At 35.5% G+C, this 24,651-nt stretch overlaps 1 long non-coding RNA gene across 1 annotated transcript; it reads left to right on the forward strand.

The window, feature by feature from the left end:
- Window positions 1-6,755: 6,755 nt before the first annotated feature.
- On the forward strand, window positions 6,756-23,164 carry LOC134160156 (uncharacterized). Its single transcript, XR_009963469.1, has 2 exons — window positions 6,756-7,201; window positions 22,602-23,164. It is a non-coding gene; the product is annotated as an uncharacterized LOC134160156 (long non-coding RNA).
- Window positions 23,165-24,651: the final 1,487 nt, after the last annotated feature.

Here is a 24,651-nt window from a genome sequence, read left to right on the forward strand (position 1 = left end):
TCAGCAATTTTTGGTAAGACAAGATGCATTCTTTATGTGATTGTTGGGCAGAGGGAAAGCAAGGTTACCCACACACATTCAGGTGAAAGCTACATTTAGGTGCAAACCTAATGGTGCAAACTAACCTAAATGTTAGTTTAATTTTTTTCCTACCATTACGCTTACAAAATATTTCTGTAGTAACAGTGTTGTTTTCATAATAGTCTTCAACAGTGCATGATATGCTACATAATACAAATTGCCCTTCTGTCTGTAACTTTGCTATGCAGCTGTATGCAGTTCTGCAGGATTGGATTTAGGGAATTACCAATTGAAAAAACCAAACCAAAATATTAATTTTGGAGCTATGAACTGTGTTGTTATTCAAACATCCATCCATGATGGACCAGTTCCATTGGAATATCAGTGACTAGAGCCTGTTCCTCTGATCCCTGCTCAACTCAGAGAAAGTTCGAATCTCTTCTTTGATAATGTGCCCACTCCACCTTTTCAAAACTTGGCTACTTAGGCTCAGTTAGTTACTCTAGCATCCCTCAAGAGTCAGTCCTCAGGGAAAAGGCACTTCTTTCTACGCCTCAAGAAGCGGGCCCTTCCAGAAGGCAGCTTTTCTGTCTTTCATCTCTTTTCTCAGGCTGCACAAAGTGTAGACTTACATGAACATCTTTTTTTGCATGTCTACAGAAAATGAATCCTACCTGAATCATGATAGGAATGGTCCTGCTTCTTTTGTCTTGTTTTCATACACTGATAGAAAGCATTGAGAAAATCTTCCAGTTAATATTTTATGAAGGCAGAGTCCTCTTTAGAAAGTCCACGTGGAATATGCATATCTGGTAACAACAAAAAAAGCCAGACCTTTTCTTTTGCACTGTCCGAGATGAATTCCACATATTTGTTTCTGTAATTCACTCCAAAAATGTAATTGAATGAGCCTGCAGGTTTACTTAGTAACTCGTCATAGAAATCTATTGACCAAACAAGTCTTTACTGCAACAGTCCAGAAATCTTTATAAATGTAATAGTTAATCCCTTATAATTCCAGTTGGAAAAAGATGTGCACCAATGTTACTTTCTCATAATTGAAGCATATTCATCTTTCTAAACAGATGAAATTCATTTGTCATATTTAACAGGTGACCTAGGTGAAGGACACAGTTTTCTATCTGAATCTTTACTAGGAATAAGGGAGTTCTGGGTGAGGCATAAAAAACCCCAAGAGAGTCATGACAAGATTTTTTTTCCATGTAGATCCACAGAAACCCCCCCATCACAAAGGTGGTCAAGGGAGAGCTTTCAAAAACTTGTGGTTTGGATTATTTCAGTTGCAGTCGCTTTGGAGCCTGATTGCCAAAACAAGAAAATGATACATGGAGGACAAATAGAAGAACATTCAGTGTTGTATTTTTGGCATTGTTAGTACATTTTAGATGGTGTGCACTAGTAAAACTCAGAGCAAAGCATTGGAATTTGGCTTAAATTATAGGTTTTATTTCTTCCAACAGAGATAAAGTGAAACAAATCCTGTGTGAGCTGGTTTGAATTCAGCATTTCACAATCAATACAGTTAAGTAAGTAGTTGAACTGACCTCTATACTATGTGTCAAATATTTTCGTATAAACCAATGCTTTCAAGTTTGAGTATATAAAATGCACTTACTAACTTACTGTTATATTCCAAACAGAATATATAGTAATACATAAAATAAAAATCCATGGAGAAAAAACACTTTTAGTCTCAATAACTTGTGGACTGAATTTAAAAAGAAATCCAGAACTCTCTGTGATGAACAATAAATTTTAACCCTTAAAACTAATAAAACCATAGCTGATATGCAACCTGGCTCATAGAACAATGATTTCATGTCTCTAGCTCTCTGAAGAAGCTTGGTGTGGCCTTCAGTTTCAAAGGCAATTTATTTCACCTGTTGCAAAGCTTATCTGAAATCCACATATTTTTGTATTATCAAAACATGCCTAAGAATCAAAAGCTGAAGGTTTTACTAGTTTGTTGTTGTTGTTTTAAAGCCATGTGTAGCTGTAAAGGTTTGCTTCTATCCATCGGAATAGGAAGAACAGTTTTCATAACCCACATGGCAGTATTATTGCAATGGATTTTAGACATGCATTGACTGTGTATTCTTTTTTCTTAACTATTTTAAAGATTATTGATATTAACTTTTAATAATATTGCCATTAATACTTGTAAATAAAATGTAAGATTCCAAAATGGTTAGTAATAGGATAATAAGAAACTGTCGTGAATGATGGTCAGAAAGAAAGGTGACAATGCTACACAAAACTGCTACAGAAAAGAATCTGATGGACCTGTAAAGGGTACTCATGCATTTTAAAAGCAATACAAGAGAAGAAGAAAAAGGAAGAGACAAATCCATTTTAAAGCTCTTGGTGAAATGAGAAGTGTTTTACCATTGTAATCTGCAAAGAACAGGTGAATTTCTCATAACTGAACTGCAAGTATTACTTTTATTCAGGAATCCGATTCACTCCTTTTTCACTAGGTATAAAACCAAAAAAATGTAAAATAAACTAATACAAATAATTCCTTCTATGACAATGTAGTGGCTCTTGTGAATCAGGGAGAGGGAAAGTAGAAGTTGTGTATTTTAATCAGGCTTTCGAAAGTGTTCAAATGGCATTTTCATAAGCTGTCTAGGGAAATACAATCCAGGTCATACATTGACAACAATAAGGGCTGTATGTGAGACTGAGTTTCCCTGTCCAGATTATGTAATTAAGAACCTGATGCAAGTTGGAAGATGTCACATCTCAGACAAGATGCTTCTTACTGGCAACATGCTGCCTCTATGAAACATAATGGCTTCCGATAAATAACCCTACCAATGTGCTGTGATTTCTATTGTCAGGGCAGGCACAAGAAAAGAGACAGAAATATAGCATAAGGAGGCTGTAACAAGTAATAGCTCAAAGAGGCTGAGCCAGTTTTATTAGCTTTCCTGATGACAACTTCAGAGGCTACTCAAAACATAATATTTACAGAATACATTCTGCTCTGAACAGGTACAAGTATAACCCTGCACATATCTTCTGGCCTTTCTTGCAGCAACTCAAAACTTAAGCATAGATTTTTGTTACTACTACTCCTCTTGCTGTAGATTTAGTGGTGGTTGAAAAGTACTCAAAGATTATCATCAACTTGGTGGGGATTTACAGAGGGGTCTAAAGTCTTGTACTTTTTAATTTTTGGTGGTCTTGGATAGAATTGGGTATTAGAATATAATCATTAAGTTTCACAAGATTAAAAGAAGCTCCCAGCATGCTGAAAGGCAGAATTAGAAATGAGAATAATCTTTACAAATTCAGTAGTCTGAAAAATATAAGACACAATTTTGTGTGGAAACCCACAAAATACAATGTTTAAGTATAAACAATTCATCCACAAGGGTTATACAGAAATTGATCTGAATGATATTAAACACTGGAAATAGACTATATTTTATATATATATATATATATATACTATATAGTAGTCTACAGACTCCCATGGGAAAAGTGGGATTTTGTCATGGCCTTTTAAGCAGCTTTACTAGTGTTTGTTTGCCCATTCCTGTGAGCCTTTCAGAACTGTTAATATCTTTTGAATTAGGCATCTCCACACCAGTCATCATCTTACCAATTCTGTGGCTTGCTTTCTTTATACCTGTAAATTAAGTCTCCTGTGAAGCACATTTATAAAAACTTGCATTACTACAGAATGTGGTTTCCATCCCTTACTATGGAGTATTTGAGTACTTTGCTGAATTCAGGTCATGATGACACACACCGCAACTGTGCTGCTCAAACAGGCTTAGAGGAGCCTTGTTTTCCACTCCTGCCATTCATCCTGACTCTCATGCCACTCTTTTTGCTGTGTGGTGCTGGCATAACTATCTGTGGCTAGTATGGAGCTGGACTGGGGAACTCATCCACCTGAAAAATGACACTGGAAAAACCTGCTGCCAAACAAAAGCTAAAGCCCATAAACAGAAGGTAGGAAAGTCTCTGTTGAGATCTTGGGAAACACCTAAGGCACACTAGCACCAAAGAGATTTATAAATTTATAATCTCAGGCATGTCCACAAAGGGCAGCTTCACAACAGTTACTCATTGTGGTATTCATCCTGGGAGTTGTCCCATTGATACTTTGCACTAACAAAGCTCAGAATGGTTAAGAAAGAGCGGTTGATTGGGTAATGAGACATAACACTATGGACGTTTTTTTTGCTGCTTGGTCCATAGCAAGTGGAACTGCTTATCAGTGAAAATGTAAAGAGTAGCATTTGGAGTCACTGCTGACAGCCTGAGATGTAACAGGTGATGAACAGTTCACCAGCACCAACAGCTAACTCTTCATTCTCTGCTAAACAAACTGTCAAAAAAGCAAAGCTTGTCTTAGAAGTACAAGAATGAATTAGCTGATGTCATGAGTGGAAGCGATGATTGTTAAAGTGCCACCTGGGCATATCCACTGTGTACCACTGATATTGCTGATATCCGCAGCAATAGAGAGCACGACAAATTCAAGCTAAGAAAGCAAGAGGGACCTGGCTCAGCTTCTGAGTTTGTTTTGGAAGTAAATTAGCTGCAGAGTTCTCTGTCTGGTGAATGACTCTGATCTGTTACTTGTCAACTAAACAAGCCAAAACAGAACTGAAACAAAGCAGCTCATCACCTCCAAATGGAGTACGGGTGCCAGATATGCTCAGCTATTCACTCCAGAGTCAATCAGTCAGCCCTAAACCTGCACATTCTGACAGCTGCTATTGTTACACATGGGGAAAAGGATCAAAGGAAAATATACTGAGAGCAACACAGATGAAGTCTGGAGTCCCCAACTCCAAACACTTCCCTTATGTGGGAAGAACAAAAAAATCTTTATGAAAAGTTGAAAAATACTTCCATAACAGTAATGAGGAAGTATTCTTCTGGTGACACAGCTTAATTCAGTGATTCACAGACTATCTCTTGTCCCACATAACTTTAGGTACTGTTATGTAAACTCTGAGTGTAGTCATCTTAAGCTATTGTATGAGAAAGTTGCTTTCAGGGTTCAACCTTCCTAAAGTCTGAGCTGCCTCTTGCTGCAGCTGGAGTCACTGTTTTTGTCGTTTTTCTGGCTTGCAGTCACTCTGTGGCTGGAGCTGATACAATCTCAGTTATAGACGCTATTGACAGTTACATAATACCTTTGGCACAAAAGGTTTCTTTCTCAGCTTAGTTCTGAACAAATGCAACAGCAATATTTCCCCAGAGGTACCTCAATGAAGAGGAGTGAAGGGATCATAGCTAAAATGCATCATGAGCTGCATATTCTCAGCTCTGGCTGCTCTTGCCATTAGATAAACCTCTAGCCAGCCCAAGAATGACAAAATGTGGTTAGCTCTCCAGCAGAGACCCTTTATCAGTAAGATCAGTACTGAGTACGACTGGAAGCATGGTGCTTAACAGAGTATGTTTTGTTCCATTGACCTGAAGACAGAACTGTTCATAAGCAGCAAACAGGCTATACTTAACACCGGCTATAATCTGTGCAGTTCCTCTTTTTGCTTTTTTTTTTTTTCTTTCTTCCCAGTTCGGCCATCAAACATGCACATGCTCTCCTCAACCAGCTTTCTCAGGACTTCGCTGCTAATCATAGAATCAACTAGGTTGGAAAAGACCTTCAAGATCATCAAGTCCAATCATTACCTCAGGTCTGCCAAGACCACCACCATAGCACTTAGGAACTCATCTACACAGTTTTTTTGAACACTTCCAGGGACAGTGGTTCCATCACTGCCCCGAGCAGACTGTTCCAATGCCTCAACACCCTCTCTGTGAAGAAATTGTTCCTAATCTCCAGTCTAAGCCTCTCCTGGTGCAGCTTGAGGCTGTTTCTTCTTCTCCTATCACTTATTACTTGGGCGAAGAGACCCACCCCCACGTCACTGTAACCTCCTTTCAGGTAGCTGTAGAGAGCAACAAGGTCCCCCCTGAGCCTTCTCTTCTCAAGACTGAACAACTGTTGGTCAGTCTTCACTCACTGTTGAGATAATTAACAACAATGGATATTATTTTGATTGTGAGGCTATTTTATAGAACACTGTTTTCTTACATCATGTATCCCTGCCTTAAAATTAATTTTGCACTGCTCTCTGAGCTCCCTTATATTTTTTAAGTAGTTACATAATTTCAGTTTTTCTAAGGAGCAAAACTGGCAATAGTGGAGCTTGATAGTTGTTAACATTATACTGTGGAATCTTTTCCAGAGATTTTCCAGAATCTTTTCTAGAAAATTTATTTTTTTCCCCTGGCTGCTTTATAGAAATGGCCGAGGTGGTGGCATACAAGAGAGAATTCTAGTAAATTACAGCAAAACAGTTGGAGAATTAGTTTAGTTTTCAGGCAGGCATTTTTACTGCTGTTTTCTGGACTTGCCAAATAAAATATTTGGTTTCTTAATTATGGGTAATAAGGTAACTAATGACTAATGAAGAAAGTAATGACTAAACCAAAAAAATGTTTAATATGTTATTACCTAGATACAGAAACAAATTAAATTCCTCCTCATACTACAAAAAATTGCACTAGAACTGCTGTTGCTTAAAGTAGCTCAATATAAACATTGTGTTTTTAAAAAGAAAGGTCGCTAAAGTGTCTTAAAGTCTGTGGCAGGCTTGCTTAAGCAGCACAGCTCAAGTCAAGCATGGCAAGATGTCCAGTAATGTGAATGAGCTTTTAAAGGAAGTTGGTCTGCATTGGGTTGGCAAGCTCTGAATCTAAGGATGAGCTGCATGAAGTTCATAGAAGTAGTAAGACTTTACAGAGATGGTTTTGCTTTCAGTGGTTTGGTTGGAATGTTCTTAGGATGCACACAGAGAGTAAGGGAGCTCTTGAGTTAAGAGGAAACTCGGATGTCCTCCATTGGGATTCCAGATTTGCTTTGCTAAATATTGTGCCCAATATTTATCTCCCACTTTTATTAGGTGATCCAGACCTTTGTTGATCCAATAAGGACAGTAAGGACTAATGTCTGAGAGGGCCACTGTCCTGCTTAGTGCAGCCAGGCACATAGCACAGAATGATTCAACTGAGGAAAGCCAACATTTCATTAACTCATCACATGTAAAAGCGTGAGGAATGGAGGGAGAAGTTTGAAGTAAAATAAACCTTCACCAGAAGACACCAGAGGACCATAGTGGAGGTAAAGAGAATACAGTCACCTTTTACAAAATCTTGGTGAGACAAGATTGGGTTGAAAAAGAGAAAATGTGGGAGAAGGATAATAGTGTGATCTGTTTTACTGACATATAAAAATATCTTGACTAGCATGGGTAACTGTAATAACTTAAATATTGAAAGTTCTAGCAAGAAACTACTACAAAATGCTAGAATTAAGAACTCACTTTTCAAATGCTGATTAAAAAAGCAAGAGGATTCAGCAAGGCATTAAAGAATTGTAACTTTTCTCCCTGCACATGAATATTTTGAACAATACAAATTATAGTTCTGTGCTTCCCACCACAGGGTCTGTAGGCAACAAGATTCCTCTTTCCAAATGTTAATTTTTTTTTCTTTAAAGAATGCATGTACATGATTAAACCAAGCTTGCCCTTCTACCTACTTTTCAGAGGAGAACCATCTTTCTATTGGTGTATTGTAGGAATGAAGCTCCCTCCCCCTTTACAGAAGATGGCACAATACAGAAGAAGTTATTTCAGAACATACTTAGTTTAATTACAGGATCAGTGAACACAGCAATGTTTTCTTGGCAACAGGTATAAAAGCTGGCAGTTAATCAGTTTCTCTGGAGCAGTTTCTTGGCATAACGTTGCTGCATTAGAACCTTGGATTTAATTTCTTATTTTGTTTTTCTGTTCCCCTGCTTCATTTCCTCTTTATCATTTTTTTTCCTAGTGGTACATAAAAATAACATGCTGCATTCTTTGTTATGAAGAAAGAATTAACTCATTTCTTTTTGAACTTGTAAACAGTTGTGGGAATTTGTAGGAATTCTGCATATATTCATGCATTATGTGAAAAGGTAGCTAAAAGAATATCATTAACAGCTTAGAAGGAGAGGACACAATTTAAAGGGATAAGTGTTGAATGTTAAACTTATAAAACTGTGATTGCGGAACTTATATACTGAAATTTATCACATGCATAAGAAAAAAATCAGGTAGGTGTAGGATTTAAAACTACCAGTACATCCGGCAAGAGAAAACCCTCAGGGTAGAAAGACAGAGACCACCTGCCAGCAGTACTTGTGACTTATGTTGGTGTCTGATTGCTGTTGCCTTACAGATTTACTGCCTGCCCCATAAAGTTCATTTCTATTGATCACTGCATGTACTAAGTTGAATTTAATACTTGACAGCAATATGATATATTAAGAGCATTACTTTTTCAGAGAAAATACATAGGTCTCCTTCCATTGTCCCTTTGAGAGACTAAAGAAACAACAGAAGTAACTGAACTGAACTGCTGACTGAAGACACAGATGTTGTAATCCCCATGTATGTATCTACACTTGACAGAAGCGCATAATTTTCCAAAATTTTACAGTTCAGATTGCTAGTTTTCTATACTTTAATGTAATCATACATTGAATTCTTGATGGAGCAAAGATGAGTCATGAAGAATGACATGCTTAATAGTAATTGATAGAACTTTTTAGGAAATAATTTGTATACCTGTTTAGTGTTCAAAAGTGTCTGACTTTTTTATATATTCTTACCTTTATTCTTATGATTTTTGCTTTTGATGCTATTTGAAAATAGTTCGCTTGCAATTTTTGCTCAGATACGTTGTTATTTTTATGTTTGTACAGCATATGGAAGCCATAAGCAGGCAAATTCTTTTTAAGAGCTTGCCATGCCAGCACTCTGGCCTTGCAGTTTTAGTTCATTTTTGTAACTCTGTGTTCTATGCAAGCTCATTTCGTCCAAAAGAAAAAAACATGTTGGAAATAGTTTCTTCTCTGTTGTCTTTTCAACTTACTTATGCCATTGTACAACAGTAATTGAATATGGCTCCCATTACTAATTCACATCACATACATTATCATGTTTTCACTTATGTATCAGTCATGTATCAGTTTCTCTAACATAGGAGTGGAAGGAGTAGCCAGATAAGGTAACTCTTGAAAAATTTTTCATCTTAGGATGTAATTTTGCCCCAGTGCTGAAGTAAAATTCCTATTTGGAGGTCTACAAATAAGAAAGTAGGGCAACACTTTATTAGGTTAAGATGTTACGCTGTGTTTCGTGAATGCAGACATTTCAAGTTTGAGGTTTGTTTTGGTTTTGTTTTAATATCAATTGTTAAACAGGCTTTCTGCACATGTGTACAATTCCCTAACAACAAAACAAAATACTTTCAGAGGTAATGAGGAATGAAAAGGATAAAAAGAGTTAACAATCAAATAGTACAGCTTCTGGAAAACTTTAAACTTCTCCTCTAAATATTCATCACAGCAGTAGCCTAAAAATTTAGTTTACATTTTGCATGGTGTTATGAAGTGTTTATAAGATTTTATAGTGTTTTTCACCAAGTCTGGAAATAATACATTAATTTTTTTTTTGTTCCAGAAGTGTGCCTTATGTATGTTTAGCTCTCACTGCAGTGGCTTGAACTTATCTCTAAGAACTAAAGTTTGAGTAAGCCTACTCCTGTTGTTTTTTTAAGACAGGAACAACATAGATCTCTACACATCCATGCTAGATCTTCTGCACAGCTTCTGAATTCTGTACTCAGACTATTACTAGAAGTAGAGAATATTTTGCTCTTTCTGTAGATACACTTTCATTCTGCAGAAAGATTCTATTTCTCTGGTAAGTACATAGCAAATATTAAATTCAGTACTCAATATCCTGTGTCTTCTAGTAGTCTACTGTATCTGGCTGGCATTACTTAAAGTAATATTCTGAACTTGGGTGCTAAATTGTTCAAGTCCTCGGAAGCAAGATTCAGGTTCAGCTACACATTTGCTCAAGAATGTCACTAAATCATTCCTCAAAAAAGGGCTGTACTGAACCTAAAATCTGTCACAGTATCTAAATTTTATTTCAAAGGACTTATATATTTCTGGGAAACATAAAGTGGAACGTTACTTCACTCATTTTAGGGTTTTTTTGCGAACTCGTTCTTTTGAGCACTCGAAGCATTTTCTATTTAACACTACTTTCAGCAGTATTTGTGAATTTGTCAGCTTTGGAAATAATACTGAAGATATGTTTTGGATTTTCTCTTTTCATCTTGTTTCTTCATTTCCTCTTGACTGCATTCTTAAACTACTGTTTATATAATGATAAATGCGAGAGTAATGCCTCATGAGTTTGTCTCACATCTGATGACAAATATGAGAGTAACCACTAGTGATTTTGACTCACTTCTGATTTCCCTTCAGGGATTTATGCTTTTATTTTCAGGATTAATCCCTGCTATTGTAAAAATATTTCTTGTCTTCATAAAGGTTCCCAAGTGATTTTGGTAATGACTTGGGTGTGTCCTGTTTTTTATATATATATATAATGGACCCATATGTACACAGTGGTTGATTAACTGCCAGTTCAGTGCAAACCTCCTTAGTTTTTCAAATATACTTTTATCCTGCCATACTGTGCCCCATTTAAAATACTGCTGGAGAAATTCACTCGATCTTTATTTAGATGTGCTAATCCTGGTAAAACATACAAAAATATTTTTGGTAGCTAAACTGAATAGGTTCATATTTGTTCTACTTTTACTAGATTTAGTATCTAAATTGTGTGCATGAATATAAAATCTTTCCTGAAATGCCCAGAATCTTCATGTTTCCAAATTTAACTTAGTAAGAGTCCAGCTTAACCTCAGCAATTTTCTGAATCTAGAGTGAATATTCTGTTTCTAATTTCAACTGTTAAGAAACAGTTTTTCTTCCTAAGGTCTTCATTTTATTTATTTCTTAAAAGTACACTTACTTACTCACATGGCATTGACTAGGACTTCTCAGTATAGTGTATGATTCTTTTGCAGGGTTATATTACTTCTTACGCAGAGTAGAGGCTTACTATTAGTCTGTTATCTGAGTTTTCTGATACTAAATGTGAGAAAAAAGCTTTTCCTGAACTGAAGTTGTGGGGATTTAGAACTTATTTTTGAGCCATGTAGTGTAGAAAGCTGGTGAATTTGTTTCCAATTTTTCACACAGATATTTTTCAATCTGATTTCTTTCTGTTAATCTTTCCATATTTTATTTTCTTTTAACTGTGTTGTATTATTGCCACTTACAGTATCAACCCATGTACGAGTGGGAAATAGAGGACAGAAAGGAAAAGTAAGAATAAACAACTTAGAGTCTTAATTCTTAATCAGCTACTGCTTTTGATACTTTAAACATGGTGATAATTAATGTGGAAAGCTCTGGAAGCCTTAGTATGCTAACTTGATCATCTGAAGAATGCCAGTACTTATTAGGGAAAGTTCATGATTCATACTCAAGGATTAAGCCAAGAGAATCTTGTGACCTAAGCAGCCTGGCTCTCCAGTGGTAAAAATGGGATTTTCTTATCTTCAGAAAAATAATAATTGAGACAGAGAGCAGGGATGGAAGCTGACAGTATACATTTGATTTAAGAGCTATCAGTGCTCAGTGTGCAGGGAAATTGCTGTTTTGGAAAATTATTGGTATCATTTTAGAAATGTAAAACTAAACTACGGTGTGTGAAGTATTCTGTGGAGATGAATCAGAGAATGCCTGAGAAACTGTAACAATGAGAGTTGTAACATGAAACGTTAGGCCTTTCATCATCAATATCTGAGTTATCCTGAAGGAATTTTTGGTCATTTGCCTGATATTCAAGCAAGTGCTCTTCCCTGGCTATTAATCACTTAAACCCAAACACATGAACATGTGTCACATCATGGTAGGCAGTCAGTGCTTGAGCCTGGATGCAAGATTTGGAGTGATAACATGAAATCTAATCTCTTTTCTAATAGTAAACCTTGACTTGACAGAGGCATTCAGCTTCAATACTTCAATTTCTCCATTGCTGTGACTGGGATAATAATTTAACTTTTCACTTACTTTAGAATCTTGAAAAAAAAAAAAGGCCTTTGAGATATGAAGACTAAGGGACACAGTGTGTAAGGGAGCATTGTGAACCAGCCCCCTGACTGAGAAAGTCACATAAATGCATGCTTATCCTTCTGCAGAGCTCATTGACATAAACCTTGGTTATATTTAGATATACATTTAGAGGCCTTGCCACCCCTATCCTCTCTCTTCATTCTTCTTTTACTGCTTTATCTTATTGTAGTTTACAAATTGGAAGGGAAAATTAAAATAAGACACAAAAAGTCTAACCATTGTGGCTTTTTCATTTGGATCTGTATTCACAAGCATGAGAAAAGGAAAACACTGCTGGTTTGGTGCAGTTCCTGTCTTTTCATATTGCTTTCATTTCCTTTCAAGATGGATGAATATCAGCAGGCAAAAACATAATCATTGTAGAAAACTGATGATCCCATGGTTTCTTTAAAAGCTATGCAGTCAAATTCCTTAGCATTCACAATGTAGAAATCTCTGGCATGTGCCGAGAGAAGTTTCAGTGGCAGCTTTTGTGGGAACTGCATAGGTAAGGTAACAGCACACTTTTCTGTGCAGTCTTTTGTACTGGCTTTTGTATTGTACAGATCAATCATAAGGGAATAATGCTGTAAGGGACATATGCAGGCATGCTACTCATTTTAATAACATCAGTGGTTTGGTTTGAGTTCTGTGGAGGAAATCATACACTTGAAGCTTCTTGCAAGGAGCTGATTTGTGGGGAAAAATTCACCATCATTACATTCCTGTGCTCAATTGCAACATCTCAAATTCATGTTTGTTCAAACCTTCCTTTGCAATCCTCTTGAGTTGCAGTTGAAATAAAACAAATTATACGATGAAAAAGTGTAAACCATAGCAGTACATAAAGCAAATTCCATCAGTGCTGCCAGAATCTTTGCTCAGATAACAGAGTAGTTTAAAATCTTCTGTAAAACATTTCTGTGCATTTAAATTTCAACTTGCTTTTGTGGCATTTGGAGAAGAAGTAGATAAATTGCATTAAGGAAGTCACCTTCTATTTAATAATAATACTTTAAGAAATTGCAGTCTAAATCCTTTAATATTTTTCTTAAATTTCAGTTGCATACCAGCCCTTGGCAAGCAGTAGTAGACATTTCAAGACACACTCCTTTGTCCCCCAGTGAAAAATGGGTGGGGAAATGCTCTCTCAGGACAGCAGTAATTTTCTGTAATGTAAATCTGAAATTACAGGAGTGGTGGTGTACATGGAAACACCGTATAGCAGCCCTTACCTAGCACTGCTCGTTTTATTTTTACAACTATTCCCACCTTTAATAGCAGTCTGGAATTTTCATTCCTTCTCATTATCATCGCAAAAACTGAAAAGTGAGATTTAGGGTAGCAATAGATTTCTTTCTATGTTTACAATGAATACTTTTATATATACTGCATTGTTACTGTATTTTCAAAGGGAAGACTTTTAAAAGCAGAAAAGACATTTAGATACCACACTACAGAGAAATCATGATCATGAACCTGCCTAGCTCCATTTATAACTGGGACATAACCAAAGTTTTGTTAAGAGGTTTGCTAAATGTTATTTACTACTTTGGGTAAATGGCCAAAAAAAGTATATTATAAACATAAAAGCCTGTTATTCTACAACCTCTTTCACCTACCAGGTCAAGACAACCTTCTATTGAGGTAAAAATGAGGACGCAAAGATGTACACTTGTAGGTAAATATCAAGAAACTACCAACAATTTAAAGGTTAAGTTTAAAGTGATAGTTCCTGTTGTTAAACTTTTACTTCTTTCCATGCAGTGATTATTTCACATATAAATTGAAAATTGGTAGGTCTTTTAGATGTTGTTTGCTAATGTACATATTTTAAAAGTATTCTCCAACTGAACTTGTAATTCTGTCTTCCCTCATTCTTATTCTGACTTAACATTTACAGCTTCCATTCTATAATTGTGCCTAAGTTGTTAGCTTTCCATCCATCTTTTCTTATTTGAAGTTCTGATATTTTATAGGAAAATGCATTTAAAGAGTTACACTAAAAAGACTCCTTTATTTGAAATTTCACTTCTAATTACTTTTACTTCATTATTGTAAACGACTTGCTATTGAGTGTGGCATAGATGTCGTTTTCTCACATACTGAAATGAAAGCTGACACATGTTTCGAGAACATGAAGAGACTAACTAAGTGCAAGCAGGCACTGGGTAACTCCCTTGCCCAGCTTGTTGGTTCTGACTTGCAGAGCCAGTCATGGGATTCATTAAAGTAGGGAAGAGAAAGGACTGCTGAAGTGGTGTAAACCGTGCAATGTTTGCAAGTTGTGTTCCAGACAGACACCTTAGTTTTCTTTATGCTGCATCTCATAGAAAATTTGACATCACACTGCAGCATCTGTCCAGTCACCTACACCTTCAGAGAGTCTCTTCTTTCTGTTATTTTTCGAGAAGCCTATGAGGTGCTAGCACAGTTAAACTGTGGTGAGAAAATCAGAAAGAAACTGCATCTCTGCCAGTTCCTGACACTCTCTTACTTTGTGTTTTCTGGAGAAAACGGGTATTTTCGTTACGAATCAGAAATAGCTGTTAAAGGAAAAAACAGCATGGAAATTTCACTTGGTGAACAGGGAGAACGTACAAATTTAATAAATTCAAAATCAGCAGTTGTAAGAAAACAAAAAACGTTTTTGTTTCAAATGCATATGTCAAACTGATGCAGATATTCTTGTATGTGTAACCTATATTTATATTTCGGTCCATCTCTGATTGCTTCATGCTGGAAACAATGGCATTGCACTAAATGTGAGCAACATAGAGGGCTTCTTAGGAAAAATGCAGTTTTCTCAGTCCTATAAATTACACCGTTGCTATTATTAACTAAAGAGGCATTAAATATTAGCATTTATTCCTGTAAGTAAGAGGGGACATCTGCTCCAGAGAAAAGTGGGCTGTCTGAAATTTGTGAAGATGATATAGTTTATCAAAAATTGGTAGAGTTTGTACTGGAAAAATATTTGATACATGTTTTATTCTCATATCAAAGTTATACCCAGTGTGAATATCTTAAACTCATCTACATAATTCTGACATTTGTATGGACATAAATTATCTCAGTTTTCAATATAGCTTTGAATAACAAACTAGAATATTTTACCCATAGGAAAAGGAAAAAGCAAAACAAGGATTAAGATAGAATTTATATCTTTTAATTCTCATAATATTGTAAAATATTAGCAAAAATATTTTTACTGCCGAGTAGAAAGAATTGAAAAAGCCTCCGTTCTACACTGATTGTACCCAGGCAGCCCAATGCAATACCTGTAAGAAGTCCCATCAATTTAACAATGTTTACTGCAGATAACAGTTCTGTAGAATGTTATTGCAGAATAATACATTTATGTACCATAAATAAAACCTATTTCTACAATGTTACATGAATTTAGGATTTATATTTTGGAGAGCAGGCCAAAGCTACCTTTATATTTACAGCAAGATTTTGAGTCTGTGTAGTGAATACCACTCGTGGATTGGGAAATCAATGAACAAAGGTTTACAAATTAGGAATAATGCCAGATAAGATTAAACTATTTTAAATATTAGCTATAAAGAACCAGGCTATAAAATTATTCACAGAATTCTATCACCTGAAATAGCAAAACAGTTTACTTGGCTTTACTTGAAGTCAATATAATTTAAATGTTTGCTGTGGTATGGCTTGTCTGCATGCAGAATTTCTCACAGTAAAATACTGACTGAAAGACAGCAAAAAGAAAGCAAATGGAGGCATAATATAATATTAGGAGTATTTACATACCCACAAATACATCAATGTAATATCTTTCATTTACTTTTTTAGAAAGTTCAGTACTCCATTTACTTTTTCAGGTTCAGTATTCCAGATGTTATATCTGAAGATGTCAGGTGCAACAGATGTTGCTGTGATATACCCGTGTGTGTTTTCAATTATCTACATACTGTCAGCCCAAACCATATTTTCAATTCTTTTTTTTACTTCTAATTTTGCATGCCTCAGTTTTTGAAATGTATTTTGAACATCAACAAGTCTCTACTGATGTGAGATGCAAATGGAAACTGCCCCAGAAGCAAGTTCTTTTTACACTCCAGAATAAAAGAGAGTAAAGCCTACCGAGTGGGAAAGTTCACTGGAACATGCTTTTGGTCAAATGTTTCTTTTACAAACATAATCTTTTCAAAATAGTTTGTAAGAAGAATATGAAATCCACTGGTATAAAAACCTAAAAGTTATATATTGAATACTTGTCTTCTTAAGTAATTTTTTACCTTGCTCCTTTATGAGGAGAGCCACTGTCCATAACACAAAATTATAAAAGATTTCTTCATAATAGGAAATGGGCTGAACAACTCAGTTTTATAAATACTTTGAATATAGAGATTATTTTAAAAACAATGCTGCTTTTTGCTGAGTTTTTAACTTACAGTGTTTATTTTGATGGCCTTTAGAAATTTCATGTATGTAACTGAAACTCAGTCATCATCAACATTTTAGGAATGTGATATATGGACCCTGTAAATTCCACCAGTGCCCTTAAATTCCAAGAAGAGAGAGGGCTTCCAGATGGCTCTGCAGTTACCTAGCAGCCACCCTGTGTCAGAGAATAACAATTTACTACATCTTTTCTAAATATAAGCATATTGGGCATTTCTGTCAGCATAGAAGTAGCTTATCTGGAAAATCTCATTGTAATATGTCTCAGTTAGGAGATACCTTTTTTCCCCAATTACAAGTCAATTTTTAGATATTGATCTAATCCAAGTTCACATAGCTCTGACATAATGAATTTTTCAGCTTGGAGTAAACTTTATTGCTAACTAAATCCAACCTTCCCACAAACAGATAGCAGAAACACAAACAACACATCTGTAACTATTTCTCTAAAAGCTGACATAGATATAAAAAAGATACTTAAAAAATCATGTACTTGTTTAGAAGACTATTATTTTTGGAGTATAAATATTTTTCTCAGTGAAATGAAGGTAAAGTCTCTCCAGGAAATTGTTATAATGCCAATATTCTTTATAAAGTGAGAGAGATTTCTGCAGTATTTATATTCTCTTATACATGATTAATGGTGTCAGTGCTGCCTTTTTTATTAACATGCTTTTCCTATGGTATTTATGACATTAGAGGGTTAATAGTACTGTCTGCAGTCAAATCTAGTATGGAGAGGCACTATGCGGTATGCAGGCTTCTTGTGCATATTTTAACTAGACCACTGCATTTTGGGACAGATTATTATCCTAACAACAGAGTTTGCTCAGATTTAATACATACAAAGCAGCTAAGCAGGTTAAAAGTCTAACGCCAAATGGAGTAAAAATCTCATTTGCGACTCATCTGCATTTTCTTCAGGTAATAGCCTCTGAAAATGTAGGTGGTAGCTACCTGATCATATTTTGGCTGTTGTTGATGATGGTGGGGATAGAAAAGCCCCTGCTTCACTAAGCATGCTACATTCCACATAGATCTTTGACACACAAGAAAGAAAGATTCCTCCACTAAATCCTTCAACGATTTCATACTGTAACTTGTCCATGCTGGTAAAGAGTTGAGGAATTCTGATAGAATTGGGTATGTGCAAGTATTAGTTTTGGTGAATAAATGGTTATCACAGTTTAATCAAGCCAGTGAAGGTTTTGCCAGAAAACTTTAAACTGAAGTATTAAAAGACCTTTTTAATACCAAACAGTAGCAAGATGTAACCAAGTAGTTTTCTGTCACTAGACATTAGTGATTCAATTAGGTCATTGGAAAAGGTGGCTGGACTGAAAATACACTTTTTACATTATTCACTATAGTCAAGCAGTCACTTTAAGGATAAACCTTATGCTATGGAAAAAAAGCCCATGCTTGGGTTAGTGTAAAAGAGTTGTATTTTTAATGGGCATGTATGAAGAGATTAAATATTCAGTGAAAATTGTTATTTGTATAATTGAAACACAGAATCAAGTATTCATTGTGCACAGTGTCAAATAATGCCTACAAATAATACTCCTGAATGCAAGTTTTAAGTAGAAGGTATAGTTATCCTAGATGATTTCTGGATTATGCCAGCCACTTCCTAACATGCTCAAAGCAATTACCTTAAGTGTGTCTTTTTATTTGGTCCAGCTACTAGAATGAGGAAAAAATTCTCTATTTAGCAGGCAATGTGTTATTTCATAATGAAGCAAGTTCCTAATAGTGCATTAACAGTCTCATTTTTGCATCAGGTTCCAGCCCCAGCCAACAGCCAGCAGGAAGGGATATGCAGCTATATTGTGCTTTGCCCTCGTGCAAAACACACTCTGCTTAGAGCAGCAGCTTCTGAGACAGCAAAGGAACCTGTTCAAGATGCTGAATTAAATATATGATTTGTGGTTAATTCATTGTGCCCTCTCCTCCTGAACCAACAGGAGTATTCCAGAGGAAGGTGTACAGAGAAATTGTCAGTAGCAGTATCTAGAAGGTCATCATCCTCATTTATTCAATGTGTTAATACGGCTCTCAGAGTTTGTGTTCCAGAGAGAACCTCCTTTAGGACAGGCATCAGCCGTTTTTATCAAGCAGTACTCACAGGCTGCAATGTTTAATCATGGTGCAGTTGGTAAGAGAGGGAGCCTTGTTTGTTCAGGACAGTTGTATGATTTGGGAGTTTTGTTTTGTGAATATAGGAAAAACTTTTCATTTTGGTAAATCGGCATTAAAAGGTTAGCATGAATATTTCCTTCATTTCCATACCAGTTTCTCACACTTTAGAGTTACCAATACTCCAGATTCTACATGAATCTTGGCCGAAATCTTTTGAGTTTCACATTATTTCTTGTCATTAGTACTAACTTTTTGCTGTTTTGACACGAAAGTATACATCAGCTCAGGCATTCTGAATGTGTAAGAGGGACTTTTGTCTGGATTTCTAGTTGATTTAAAAGCACCACTTGTTGAAATCAAGACTCTTTTCCATAGACTGAGATTTCTTTTTCAGTAGTTCACACCAATCTATGTGATACTCATAATTTACATAAATGATTTTTAGGGTAAAATACAGAAATAGGGACTTGGAACAAAATGTTCTGTCACAAGAACATTTTGCTGTGTTCCATTATAAATAAAATGGTCTCTTACAAATGTAGTTGTTTGGAGATATGCTAAACTTATGATTGTGCAGATCAGGTTCATATATCAAAACAGATCTGTGCCTAGTAGAGATGCCAGGTGACAGAGATACCTATTTCTGCATTCTTTGATTTTCAGTAGTGCTTCTCTAAATAAGGGAATACAATAGTTTCAATATAATCTTGTACTGCAAGGGGTTTTACAACATAATGTTTAATGCATACTCTTTTAGTCAGAAAAGTTTTATCTGTATTACGATAGTGACATAACAATATCACTGCCAATAATTTAAGTAGGCAATTAGACTTCATCTTTGACTTCTTCACTTAGACTTCATCTTTGATGATATTAGTTCTTTGCAAGTCAAACACCTAGCTGCTTTATTTTTTATGTGGTATTAGCCTTGTCTAATACCATTTAAAACATGTTTATAGGCTGAAATGATTTATGTGTGATAAATGCATGACATATTTTCTAGATTCGTGCTTATTTTTATTTTGTTATTTAAAGTATCTGTAGGTTGCATAAATAGATTCAGGTGGTTTATAAAATAGTGCCATAAACAAGATAGGCAGCCACAATTAGACACTATTAGAATAGTCCTTTTTTCACTGTTTCTTTTGATCTTGCAAATAAGAATAATAATGTGCTGGCTTTTCATGTCATAATCCTCTAAGGAAGATAGTGACTAAGGAGAATTAATCCCTCCTTACTTTGGGCATTTAAAACTTAGGCACCACACTGAATGAGATCACAAAGGAGTACCCTGTTATCAGGGAAGAGAAATGGCTACTGCCAGAGAAGAATTTGCTGAGTTTTGAAAGACTCTGCAGAACCAGACCGCCATCTTTGAGGGGGTTATGCTGTTAAAGTCATGCTACAGCCATGAAAAGGTGGATTTTATAGAGAGCAGTGTTTCCTTTGCATCTACTAAAGCAAGCCTTACATGTACATATGTGAATCTATGTATAGCTTCATATATTTACAAGGATAATAGTTAGGTCTTGTTCCTATGATCATTTGTTGCTGTGAAATGCTTGTCCATTATTTAGATCACCTTTTAATTTAGACCTTGACTAAGAACAGTTGAAATGGCTGTAATGTGAAAGTCAAGTAGAAATAGATATTGCAGCTATAGGAGTACAGATAAGGCACTTTCCCTATTACCAAAAATTGCTTTATAAGGTTCTGTTACATTTGCAAAATTTCTTCCTTGAATAAGGACTAAAGTAGTCATGCTCTGTAGGAATTCTTCCTAATACTCTGCTTAGTTTATACTTTTCTGTAAAGAACTTATCATTCAGCTCTATAGTACTTTTTTTTCCATAGAAGAGGAATATTATTTCTATCCCATTCATCTTTACATTCCATTTGCTGCTTTGCTAGGATTAACAAAGCGTTCCAAGTATTTTAACAAGAAAGGAATACATTCAGAAAAATTCTCATTAAAGTCTTTATCTTCAAGATACAAAAGACTGCACTTTTTAACGACTCAAAACTGCATAGTGAAGCAGCACATACTTACAGAATTATTCCAATAGTACTTCTGTTGCATTGATTTGGGAAGATCCCTTTCTTTGCTACCACATACTTGTGTCTTGGAGCTTTATAACTGCAGTAATAAATACTGCATTCTAATTCCAGAACATAACATGTAGCTATCAATGCCTGACTAACTAACACATATCTCTTTAATTTAAACAATCCTAGTGTGGAAAAGTTCAGTTTTAAACCTAGAGGATCAAATTGTATTTGGGTTTGTACAAAGGGAATATGGCTACAAGCACAACTAAATAGCACCTTTTCAATAAAGGTTTAGTACTTTGAAAGATTTATGTCTCAATTTCATGGAATTTGGGAAGATTTTTAATTCATACTGTATATATATATTTTTTTTTTAATTCAGAAGGGAACTCTATGTAATTACTATCAGTACTGGAATACATTATGTAAAGAGCAAAGTAGGTGCATTGTCTATTCAAGCAGAGGTAAACACTCATTAAGATGAATTCCTGGTGCAGTACTGCCGGTGCATTACCTCTGAGCCATTACATCAGAATAGTTTCTCCACCTCTAGTACTTGGCAACAGAAATCCAAATAAACGGAATTCCCTACAAAACATGCTGAAATGAGGTGTTTCAGACTCATGGCATGTTTCCAAGGTGGGTCCTCTCAGAGAAATACTGCTGGCATGTTGTTTGAAATGAAGGGCTCCATGAAATGCCTTTGTCAGTTACTTCTGTGGTAATGTGTGAATAGAAGAAGACAGAGGTGATTTCTCAAAGGTGGTATCTACAGGGATATGTCACACACATTCAAATCCTAATGTTGAGCTAGTCTCAATTCTGAAGCAAAGTGCTTATTAACTTAATTGTGCAGTCAGGCCTATGATACTGCAGTTTCTAATACATTTCAAGCTACTGCTGTATTGACAAAATAAAAATGCAGCTGACTGCTCTGGGAGATGCACACACTCACTGCAAATTAAATGAACTGTTAGAACAACACAAATATTCTTCATGCTTGAAGAACACTGGATATTCTCAGAGAACACAGAAATGAAAAAATGCAGTTCTTAATTGTTGTTAGTCTCCACACACTTTAATTCTCCACGAATTTGTGATGATTTATGAATGCACACCACTGTTTGGTTCTATACACAAGTTGCCAGAGCTTTACTTCCCAAAAATTCAGTTCTCAAAAAGTCTTGTAAGGTACTGGGCTGGCAGGTATGTGAAAAGTGGCAAGACTTTAAACTCAGAATTTGGAATAAATGCTCCATCCATGGCTGTGTTCAAGGCCAGGCTGGATAGAGCCTTGGGAGACATGGTCTAGCGTGAGGCATCCCTGTCTGTGGCAGGAGGTTGGAACTAGATGATGTAAGGCCCTTTCCAACCCAAATCATTCTGTGATTCTGTGAAATGTTTGTCCATTGTAGAGAAAATATTTTTAATGATAATTTGTGCATGCACATGTATGGGTAGTTAGGAAACTTCTGAACACTAACAGTTAATACAATGCCCTATACTACAAAATTTTATGAACTCTATTGTACAGTTGGGCTTGATGATCTTGGAGGTCTTTCTCAACCTCGATTCTGTGGTTCTAAGGTTCTCTGTGATATAACTTGGCATTATGCAAATCCCTGCTGGTATTTTGCTATTGTTGTATGTCTTTGCTGTTAGTGTGAAAGAAAACAAAAGGAAGAACTGACTATAGAATTATGCATTTGACTGTATAAAGAAATAAAATAACTTGTGAAAGCAAATTTTTACATGTATTTATACATTTAGAGAGAAAATAGTTCTGTTTTTCTTCACTCATGTATACAATTTCATAATTTAAAGGGATGCATACATAATAACAGTTACATAATTTCCATTTTGGCATCAGGTTTCTTGTCCAAGTGTGTTTTCCTGAAAACATAAGAGTCATTTCAACCACTCAGTGATTCTTCTCTCCCTCCTCAAGTTTCTGTGGTCACCTTCACCAGTGGAAATCACAAACTCATTACTACTACTTGCACTGGCAGGTATTATAACAATACTATATCCAATGACAAAATCAAAGTGAGACATTAGCGTGTTGCAGTAAAATCATTACATACATAACTGTTCAGAATTATAATGATTTTTGAAGGGAGGCAAATGTAAGACTGCTTTATTTTTTTTTATTAAGTCCTATTTCTGAATATTTTTCCATTCATTCTATGTTAATAGTGAATTTAAATTCCTGTGTAAAAAGCCTGGATGCAACTGCACAGTTTAGGTTTGATAAGGCCAGTGAACATGCCTTAAATATTTTAAAAGACTGAACTTTATTCTAAAATAAACCATGACAACTACATACCACGCCAGCATTGAGAAAGGGGTATGTAAGTTCTTAAGTAAGAAATAGATTTTAATAAATATTCACTACTTATTTATATATTTATTTCCCCAGAAAAGGTCATCTTACTTTCAAATAAATCCTGCATTCAAACATTAGATATCTGGCTAAATCCAAATATCTCTTAGTTAAAAACGGTCAAATATTTTCTAGCTACATTTTCAGTACATCTCCTGTATCAAGAGAGATCTACTTTCAGTGTGCTCCTATTATGGCCATAACCCATACCTGTATTTACATGTACATGTCAGTGTCTGGTTTAAGTTACCTAAGTTTTTTATATTCTAGGGTTGAGAATCAGAAGAAACCAGGATAAGCAATTAAATTAGTGAAATTGATAAATAACTAACTGAAAATTATTCATTTATTAAATTATTGAACTTATTTACTTAATTAATTGAAAATATCTAGCATGCCAATAGCAATACTTCTGTGGTATTAACCTGAGAGTAGCTCAGTTTAGAAAATAATAATCCCTAGTTTACTAATATTAGTATGGTGAATAAATATGCTACCAGAAAAACTGTTTATGTTTTCAAGGAAGCCAAGCATCTGCAAACAAACAGTTTTGGTCTTGCAGCAGAATGTTACTCAGTGTCTGAGAATACAGAGGAAGAAAGCCTTTGCTCTTTATCCTTCATGACAGACAGGAACATGTTTCCTTTCACAAAATATCCATATATGTGTGACACTCTCCCTCATAAGCATTCTGTTGCTAGAAGAGTAAAATTTCTTTATTCTTTTCAATAAACATCCTGTACACACATCTTCTCTCTGTGTGCACCAAATAAAGAAGAAAGGAAGTCCTGAACAACTGTCTATGTATTCAGTTGTGAGCTCCCAGAGGGAAAATAAGGCAAAGGACGCAATTCTCATAAAAATGGGCAAAGGTACCTACATTCCACAGTGCCAAGCAACCATCAAATCCAGAAGAAATTCCTAGTCCTCATCCTTGCCCTACTTCAGGCATCTGGGAATCATTGAGTCTTGCAAATAACTGAAAATATTATAGCCCTCTGGTTACTGATCACCCCTTGCTGAAGTTTACATTTCATCTACCCGTCCTAACTTTCCTGTCCCTTTTACCCCATATTGTGAGACAGGATATTAAAATAAGTTCTTCATATTTCTGTGACAGAGTGTAACACATTTTCCAGGCAAGATGTGTCACAATTTTCTCCACAGTGTACTACTGTTATTTCTCTAGAGCCATAAAAATTGGCATACCACAAATGTCAGTGGTGCTTAAAAGCCTGTCTTAGTGGGGAAAGGTACTATAAAAACAGTATGGATACTTTGGTAAGAAAAAAAAAAAGAAAACTTCTAAAATAGTTCAATTTAATATTCAATAAAATAAATGATACAAAAAAGTATTTAAGTGTAGGATAGAAGTCTCTTCCTACAGCCTAGATAGAAGACTTTTATCCTTATGTTTTTATCATCTGTGATTAATATACCCATTTTTTGCCAGTAAACCCTGATATTACATCACTGTGCATTATCTCTGTTTCTCAGTGTTTACATTATGCCGCATAGCATTTCAAAAGGTAACTAA

Source organism: Pezoporus occidentalis, unplaced genomic scaffold (genome assembly GCF_034315485.1).
Source record: "Pezoporus occidentalis ecotype Australia unplaced genomic scaffold, CSIRO_AGI_Poc_V1 ctg158, whole genome shotgun sequence".
Classification (NCBI taxonomy): domain Eukaryota; kingdom Metazoa; phylum Chordata; class Aves; order Psittaciformes; family Psittacidae; genus Pezoporus; species Pezoporus occidentalis.